The sequence below is a fragment of the Pinus tabuliformis genome, chromosome 2_2, assembly GCF_031772625.1.
Source record: "Pinus tabuliformis cultivar Carrire ecotype Pingquan chromosome 2_2, CPIR1, whole genome shotgun sequence".
Taxonomy (NCBI): Eukaryota; Viridiplantae; Streptophyta; class Pinopsida; order Pinales; family Pinaceae; genus Pinus; species Pinus tabuliformis.
In genome coordinates this window covers 1021520600-1021529333 of record NC_142300.1, presented here as the reverse complement: position 1 = coordinate 1021529333, position 8734 = coordinate 1021520600, and the positions used below count along the sequence as shown (strand labels likewise).

Genomic DNA, 8734 nt, shown 5'->3' with positions numbered 1-8734 from the left:
CTACAAACACCAACAAGATACTAGGCTCCCCAGCGGAGTCGCTAGTTTGTTTTGGGGAAAAGTATCCGACGCGGATGACCCTATCCCTACTCTAAAGGTGACAGTCTTTAGCAACAACTGAAAGTAAAGCTTTGATGTTTTCCTTTATGAAAGTACAGAGAGAAGGAAGAATAGATTAACCAACCTGGTGTCTTTCGCTTAGTCGATCCTTATCCTCTCTCCTTGTCTCTTGTTCCCAGCTCCTAGCTCTCTTTGCCGGTCCAGCTACACACAGATCCTGCACAAAACAAGAGAGGAAACTACAAGATACAAGTACTCATAACTGATGCATGGATTAGAGTGAATCAAATATACATGTAAATACAATACATCAATGCAATACAAGTATATAGGAGAACATGCAAAACTTTATTGATAGAAGTAACAGGGTTCTGAGAAGGTTACAACCATAGATGGCTCCAATCCAGCAGCACCTCCCCAGCAGCAAGAACTCTCCTCTTCACCTCTAGTAAAACAATCACCCAATAGCTCTGACTGTAAACCACCAGCACTTCCTTGCTTTACACAAAATTCCAGCCTCCCTAGACCTCATAGAAGAGCTCTATATATAGGAGAGAAGATGAGAGGATGAGTCAGCTTGAGACTGACATGAAGCTGCCTTGTGTCCTCTCCCTCTTCAGTTAAACTTCAGTCCTTGAGTCCACTTGGAGATCCTTGCTTACACATGGTGATCAAGTACCTCTTACTCATCACAGGGCGAATCTCATGAACCAAGTGTCAGTTTGGAAGCTTCCTGGGCAATTGACACCTTGCATAATGACTGTGCCACTTGGCCAATCTCGCCCAGCGCAGGTAGCCTTCATTAGATTTGACTTCCAGCGCAGGTACAAGGAGGAGCAGTTGCATTCCAGCGCAGAAGCTCAGTGGAGCAGCTGACATGATCCAAAATAAGCCTGTTTTGAAGTGTTTTAAGGTGGAGAACTGATTGGAAGTGTTTTTGTTTGATGACCTTGCTCTTTTAGGGGTAAGAACAACATGTTTAGGGACTGAGGATCCCTGTAATTATTGACATTCCATGCTCCATGACGCGAGGCACAAAAATGTCTATAGCAGCATCACCCGATGCAATGAGTGCTAAGTGAACTATTCAAAAATCATGAGAAATTAGTCAGTTACGACTACCTCTCATGTAAATGGTCATACGTGAATGACTTACTTAACGCATTTGAATCCCAAAATGATATCTAATATAATGCACTGCGTAAACCCCCATACTTAAATTCAAAAAGAGTCAAGGGATCTCTACTTGAATGGTTCATGAGGCACAATACTTATTAAGGTTTTGCAAATGGGGTAGCAAGCTAAGTGGTCTTGATTGTGGGGAAAACTCCACAGTTAAGCACGCTTGAGCCAGAGGAGTTTTGGGATGGGTGACCTCCTGGGAAGTCCTGGCTACCGGGTGCAAGCCCCGGAAGTGATGATTGATGCTATCTGATTCATTTCACTAGTTTCAATCTCGCTTCTTCACCCCTGTGAGCATCACCCGATGCAATGAGTGTTAAGTGAACTATTCAAAAATCATGAGAAATTAGTCAGTTACGACTACCTCTCATGTAAATGGTCATACGTGAATGACTTACTTAACGCAGTTGAATCCCAAAATGATATCTACGACTGCCTCTCATGTAAATGGTCATACGTGAATGACTTACTTAACGCAGTTGAATCCCAAAATGATATCTAATATATGCAATGAGTGTTAAGTGAACTATTCAAAAATCATGAGAAATTAGTCAGTTACGACTACCTCTCATGTAAATGGTGATACGTGAATGACTTACTTAACGCAGTTGAATCCCAAAATGATATCTACGACTACCTCTCATGTAAATGGTCATACGTGAATGACTTACTTAACGCAGTTGAATCCCAAAATGATATCTAATATAACGCACTGCGCAAACCCCCATACTTAAATTCAAAAAGAGTCAAGGGATCTCTACTTGAATGGTCCATGAGGCACAATACTTGCTAAGGTTTTGCAAATAGGGTAGCAAGCTAAGTGGGCTTGATTGTGGGGAAAACTCCACAGTTAAGCGCGCTTGAGCCAGAGGAGTTCTGGGATGGGTGACCTCTTGGGAAGTCGTGGCTACCGGGTGCAAGCCCCGGAAGTGATGATTGATGCTATGTGATTCATTCCACTAGCTTCAATCTCACTTCTTCACCCCTGTGAGCATCACCCGATGCAATGAGTGCTAAGGGAACTATTCAAAAATCATGAGAAATTATTCAGTTACGACTACCTCTCATGTAAATGGTCATACGTGAATGACTTACTTAACGCAGTTGAATCCCAAAATGATATCCCATAAAGCTTTTCAAACTCCCATATTTGTGTTAGCTTTTCATTTTGTTGCAGAGGCATCGGTTTGCAAGAAAGTGCTACCTTCCGGAAGGTAATCTGAAGCAGGCCCGGTTCACCTAACAGAATGCACGGGGACAACCCTAGAATACTATGCAGCGAGGGGAGGCCGGGTAATCTACCAACGACGGTGGTATACCAACGACGATAGTATGGCCTTGCTACTTTAGGTAGCGTAGCCTCTGTGCGGTCTTGCTACTTTAAGTGGCGTGGCCTCTCTGCTGGTTGTGCTTCTGAAGCCGTCGCTGGAAATTCAAGCCACATATATTGTTAAAATGTTATGGATTTCTCTATTTTTGTATCCTAGTATTGAATTTGAATTTTTGCATTAGAAGATACTATTAACTTGAATTTGAATATACTATTAAATTCAATTTGAATTTTTGAGCTCGAGTTAATTACATACATGATCTAGCTGGACAAGTTCAATGGACACTCTAGGTGCTCTGCGAAGAAAAAAAAGAACCCAAACTGGTCGAACCTATTATGCGAGAACTAGGCAGTTGCTTTTTATCGTACCTTCCAAGCTTTTGTTCTCTGGCATGGCATCCCCAAGAATATGATTCAATGCCACTGCAAACACATAGGTAAAGCCATGGTTTAGAATTCTGTAAAAAAATTGGTCAAAGTTTAAAATTGAGCTCATTCAAAATTATTGGCACACTCACATTATTAAAAAATCACAATTCAAGCTTGTAAATTGAACAAATTCTTACTAGAATTTTGAACACATTCGACAAAAAAATATAGATTAGAAAAAACCTCAAAACGTATAACAAGAAGAATATGGCTTCAGGAAATTAAGTTTTAGGCTCAGCAATCCAATGTACGAAATATCATTTTTTCTATCATGAAAAACCAATTATAACAGGAGAGGATACTTGCACCAAATTTCGAAATTGGTCACCTATTTTTACTGCCCTCTTCTTTGCCATTAACTAAAATACATAGTAGCAGCCTATAAAAAGTGGCCCTAGTTGTTTTTTATAGACACCCAAACATGCAAAGTTATAGGAATTTAGCAGAAACTAAGAGATGTACCTGGTATCACAGGATTGACGGTCCATAGGCTGAGTCCCTCCAAAGAGCGCCCAATGCTAGCAGAAACAGGAACAGACATGAGATTGGCATCTATATCAGTCCCAACGACACATTCGACAACATGGAGAAGAATATCCAACATACTGACCATGCCTATATATTGTTTCCTGACTGAGCCGTTGATTTTTTCAAACTCCAATATCATGGAACCCCCTCCTCCTATACATTGCCTAGGAGGGTCTACCACTGGCATCGCCAATATGTTGTTTGCAAGCAGTGCATTGAGAGTGTCGGCTACACTCGTCGTATGTGACACCTCCACCAGCCTGCGCTTGTTTTGGATGATCTCCCTCACTTTCACGCTCTTCAATATCGTCTTGCCATTCATCTCTTCCTTCTCTGGCTGATTCTGCAACATTTTGTCTCATCATCCACCAGCTCTACTGGAAAAATACAAGAAAAGAGAAGCCTTTGTTCTCTGCATGGGCACTGTGCCTGTCCTTCCAACACCTGTCGTTGGAAACACTCAGTTTTAATCATTAACATGGGAAAATAATTTACTATAACACTCAAAATAGGTTAATGAACTTAGTCAATGGCACGAACTCTTTTGTATTCTTATTTCAATTATTACTTTCATTTCCTTTCCAAAAGCGGGACAAAGAGTAAAATTTGTTTTTAAGCGAAAGTAATTTTTTATTTTAATATTAAAAGTTTTTATTTATTTAATAAAAATAAATAAATCAATTAATTAAACATTTTAGTTTTAATCATTAACATATTAGTTAGTAATTCTTGTGTTATGTTAGTTTAAATATATTTATTAAAAAAAAAATTATAGTAAGATATTGTCGGTTTATTTTATGTGATATCGTCTAATCTAAGGGTCTGATAAACTCTTTTCCACATGTTTTTCTGTGTCAATTTCATACTCTACTGCGAAGTGTGCATAGTGGCAACATAGGTTGCATGCAAGCACCGCGTGGACCCACAAGTCCGTTGTGTTGTTTTTATCAATTTATAGATTTTTTAATATTAACACATGGGCTGCATGCAACTGCCATTTTCTTTGGAAAACATGCTTTATCAATTAACCATTAGGCTGATGCACATATCATTTTACCCCTGGGCTTAACGCATTTGGATGCAGATGTAATTGGTATTCTCACGGTAAGTAGTATTTGCATCTAGCAATCAAATTTGGGTATTCTCATGGTAATTGGCAATCAAATTCTGGTATTCTCATGGTAATTTGCATCTGCATCAAATAATCATTTTGATATCAGCATCAAGGAATCAGATTCTGCCTCGATGTGCATCTGGGACTAACTATAATCTGATTCTGCTTGAACGTGCATCTCGAGCTAACTATTCATTCTCAGCTTCTTCCAGGTGCCAATCAGTTCTTGGAATTTTGTACTAATATGTTGTCTGGTTCAGCTGTAGCTTATTTTAATTTAACATCTAACAATCCACTGTCCCTAGTAATTTTATGAAGACTTCCTTTACATAGGGACACTAAATCTACGTTGAACAAAGAAAGGAGACTGATTTTGGAGGAAAATCTCATGCTATATAAAGCCTGCATACTTCTAATCCATTTTCATTCATCATCTTAAAGATTCCAGTAGAATTTAAGTTTAGTTTCGAAAGAAGATCTGGGGATCATCATTTTTGTTCTCCTGCATGGCGTCCCGAGAAATCTGATTCAATGCCACTGCAAACACATAGGTAAAGCCATGGTTTAGAATTCTGTAAACAAGTTTGTCAAAGTTTAAAATTCAGCTCATTCAAAATTATTGGCACACTCACATTATTAAAAAATCACAATTCAAACTTGTAAATTGAACAAATCCTTATTGGAGTTTTGAGCACATTAGATAAAAAAATATAAAGTAGAAAAAAGCACAAACTTATAACAGGAAGAATATGGCTACAGGAAATTAAGTTTTAGGTTCAACAATCCAATGTATGAAATATCATTTTTTCTATCATGAAAAACCAATTATAAAAGGAGAGGATACTTGCACCAAATTTCAAAATTGGTCAACTATTTTTACTACCTTGTTCTTTGCCATTAACTGAAATACTTAGTAGCAGCCTATAAAAAGTGGCCCTAGTTGTTTTTTATAGACACGCAAACATGCAAACTTATAGGAATTTAGCAGAAACTACGCGATGTACCTGGTATCAGGATTGACGCTCCATAGGCTGAGTCCCTCCAAAGAGCGCCCAATGATAGCAGAAACAGAAACAGACATGAGATTGGCCTCTATATCAGTCAGAGCTACACATTCGGCAACATGGAGAAGAATATCCAACATACTGACCATGCATATATATTGTTTCCTCACTGATCCGGTGAGTTTGTCAGACTCCAATATCATGGAACACCCTGCTCCTATCCATTTCCCAAGAGGGTCTGCCACTGGCACCGCCAATATTTTGTTTGCAAGCAGTGCATTGAGAGTTTTGGATACGCTCGTTGTGTGTGGCACCTCCACCAGCCTGCGCTTGTTTTGGACGATCTCTCTCACTTTCGCGCTCTTCAATATCATGTTGCCATTCATCTCTTCATTCTCTAGCTGATTCTGCAACATTCTGTCTGTCATCATCCACCAGCTCCACCGGAAAAATACAAGAAAAGAGAAGCCTCCGTTATCTCGATGGGCACTGTGCCTCTCCTTCCAACACCTGTCATTGGAAACACTCAGTTTTAATCATTAACGTGGGAAAATAATTTACTATAACATTCAAAATAGGTTAATGAACTTTAGTCAATGGCACGAACTCTTTTGTATTCTTATTTCAATTGTTACTTTCATTTCCTTTCCAAAAGCGGGAGAAAGAGTAAATTTGTTTTTAAGCGAAAATAATTTTTTATTTTAATATTAAAAGTTTTTATTTATTTAATAAAAATAAATAAATCAATTAATTAAACATTTTAGTTTTAATCATTAACATATTAGTTAGTAATTCTTGTGTTATGTTAGTTTAAATATATTTATTTTAGAAAAGAATTATAGTAAGATATTGTTTGTTTATGTTATGTGATATTGTCTAATCTAAGGTTCTGATAACTATTTTCCACATGTTTTTCTGTGTCAATTTCATACTCTACTGCCATTCTGAGAAAGGGGAACAGCTAGTTCAATCTTAAAGTGGCAAAGGCAGAGCTTTAGTTTCAATTTCTCCATTTTTTATTTGAGGACAAGGCTAAGGAAAATAAGAGATTAAACACATTAACAAATTCATGAACCTTTAATGTTTTATTCTTTTATACCAAAGGGCTTCTATTAATTAGTGGAGCATGTGCAGGTGATTTTGGCCTTGCCAAATTGCTTAAGGCAGATGATCTCACTTCTTTGGTAAGTCGTGTGATATCTATCTCTTTTTATCTCTTTAACTAAAATGTCTATTAGCATTCATTATTCTAGGCTAGGGCTTCTTGTAGTCTGCAGGAGCAAGTGGGTGTCAAGCTGGGGCTTGTTGCAGCTATTTTTGTAAAAACTTATTGCAGCCATTTGATTAGCTATGATGGCCCTCTCCACAGCCTGAATGTTGTTCACATGAAAGTGAGTGTGCTCAGTACGTAGTCATACAAAGGCAACCTTGGAGGCCAGATGTTGTTCACATCTAAGGGAGTGTGGGTGGTCTGTAGCTGTACATAGGCAGCCTTGAAGACCAAGACATTAGAGAAGAGATTTGGAACCACGGTCTCCATGGCCTCAAAATTTGAATTGGGTCCTTCAAAGATTCCTGTGGTAATGACTTGAGACACTTTTTTTAAGAAGCATATTCATTTGAGATTTCTGGGAATATTGGGGAGAGTTGTATTTATTTGAAATTGCTTTAATAGTTGGGTCTGTACTACAATATTGCATAGGATTTTGGGGCAAATCATGAACATAATGAAACTTTGTGAATGTTGATTGATCAGATTGGAATTGGGGTTGTGGTTTCGACTCGTTAGGGAATTTTTGTGCTCATAGGAGGGATTAGGTGACCCTTCAGTCCAGTTTCTAGGGCATCCACTAGCCATACCAATGTGTTCCTCCAAACCCTAAGATTATCTTATACCGAGGTTTGTTAATGCAAAGAATCTTAATCCATATTTTATCCCTAATTAAAGCCTTCTCAAAGTTGCTCTCACCCTTTAAGACCTCCATGGCTGCGTAGTATACTTTGTTGTCGATGCAGGTCCAGGTTTCGAAGGTCCACACCAGCATCGATGTATACCACTTTGAATTCCATCCTAGCAAGGGCTAAGCCGATGTGGATACCACCTAGAATTCAATCCTTGCAAGGGCTAACCCTATGTTTTCCCTTTACGCCTCCGTTGCCGGATGTGATTACCATGATTCTAGGGATTTCACCACCTAATTGGGGTTTTCTATCCCACTGCAAATTGCACCGAGACACCCACTGTTTCCCTCTGGCTCTTTGGGGGTTACCGCTGGAGTTCACTCTAAATCCACATGAATAATCAAAATGACTCCAATTCCACAGAAATAATCAAAATGAAATAACAAACACAATGCATAATAAATAGTGTCGATTTCTATTTTTTGCGCAATAAAACTTTAATTTCACAATAAATAGTGTCGGTTGATTCTTTTTGTAGCATAAGAAATTTAATTCCACTTGGTTGCGCCACTCTGTCAGTCATTTCGAAAGCTACTGCTCATGGGGTGGCTCGACTCCCATGTGCTTTCACAGCTCTGATCCCCTTGATTTCGGCTACCTATTTCACAGCTCTGATTCCCTTGATTTTGGCTACCTATCCTCTGTAGGCAGAGCATAGTTACGTTGTGATCTCAATGTGCAAAGCATAGTAGAGTTTGCTTAATCATTGTTTTAAAGACACCTTCAAATGATTGCGTGTTTAGACAAGTGGAAAACATGCGGTCTTAACCTCACACAACCACGATTACTGTCACATATATCTTGGAAAGTCGCTAAAATTCATTACAAGTTAACCCCACCCGTGTCTTTTCCAACTCAGTTAATGAGCTATGCTGACTATCGCTAAGAATATGTTGCCTTGGTGGTAGGGACTTCCTCCCTTAGCAGCCTTCTAGTTATGATTTGTTAAGAAAATGTTGGAAACAAAATATGTTTTCAATATCTAGTTTCTTTGTTTTTCATATATATATCAAAGTATTTGCAAATTTTCATGGAAGCTTAACCATATTCAACTTTCAATGTTTTAAAAAATATGTTGATATAATTATTAACACACATTAATTTGGTAATTTCAATATTATAATT

The 8734-nt window shown here is 38.3% G+C and overlaps 1 pseudogene; it reads right to left on the bottom strand.

Moving 5' to 3' along the window:
• Window positions 1-5103: 5103 nt before the first annotated feature.
• On the bottom strand, window positions 5104-6063 carry LOC149196828 (SNF1-related protein kinase regulatory subunit gamma-like PV42a pseudogene; annotated as a pseudogene).
• Between the last annotated feature and the right edge of the window lie 2671 nt (window positions 6064-8734).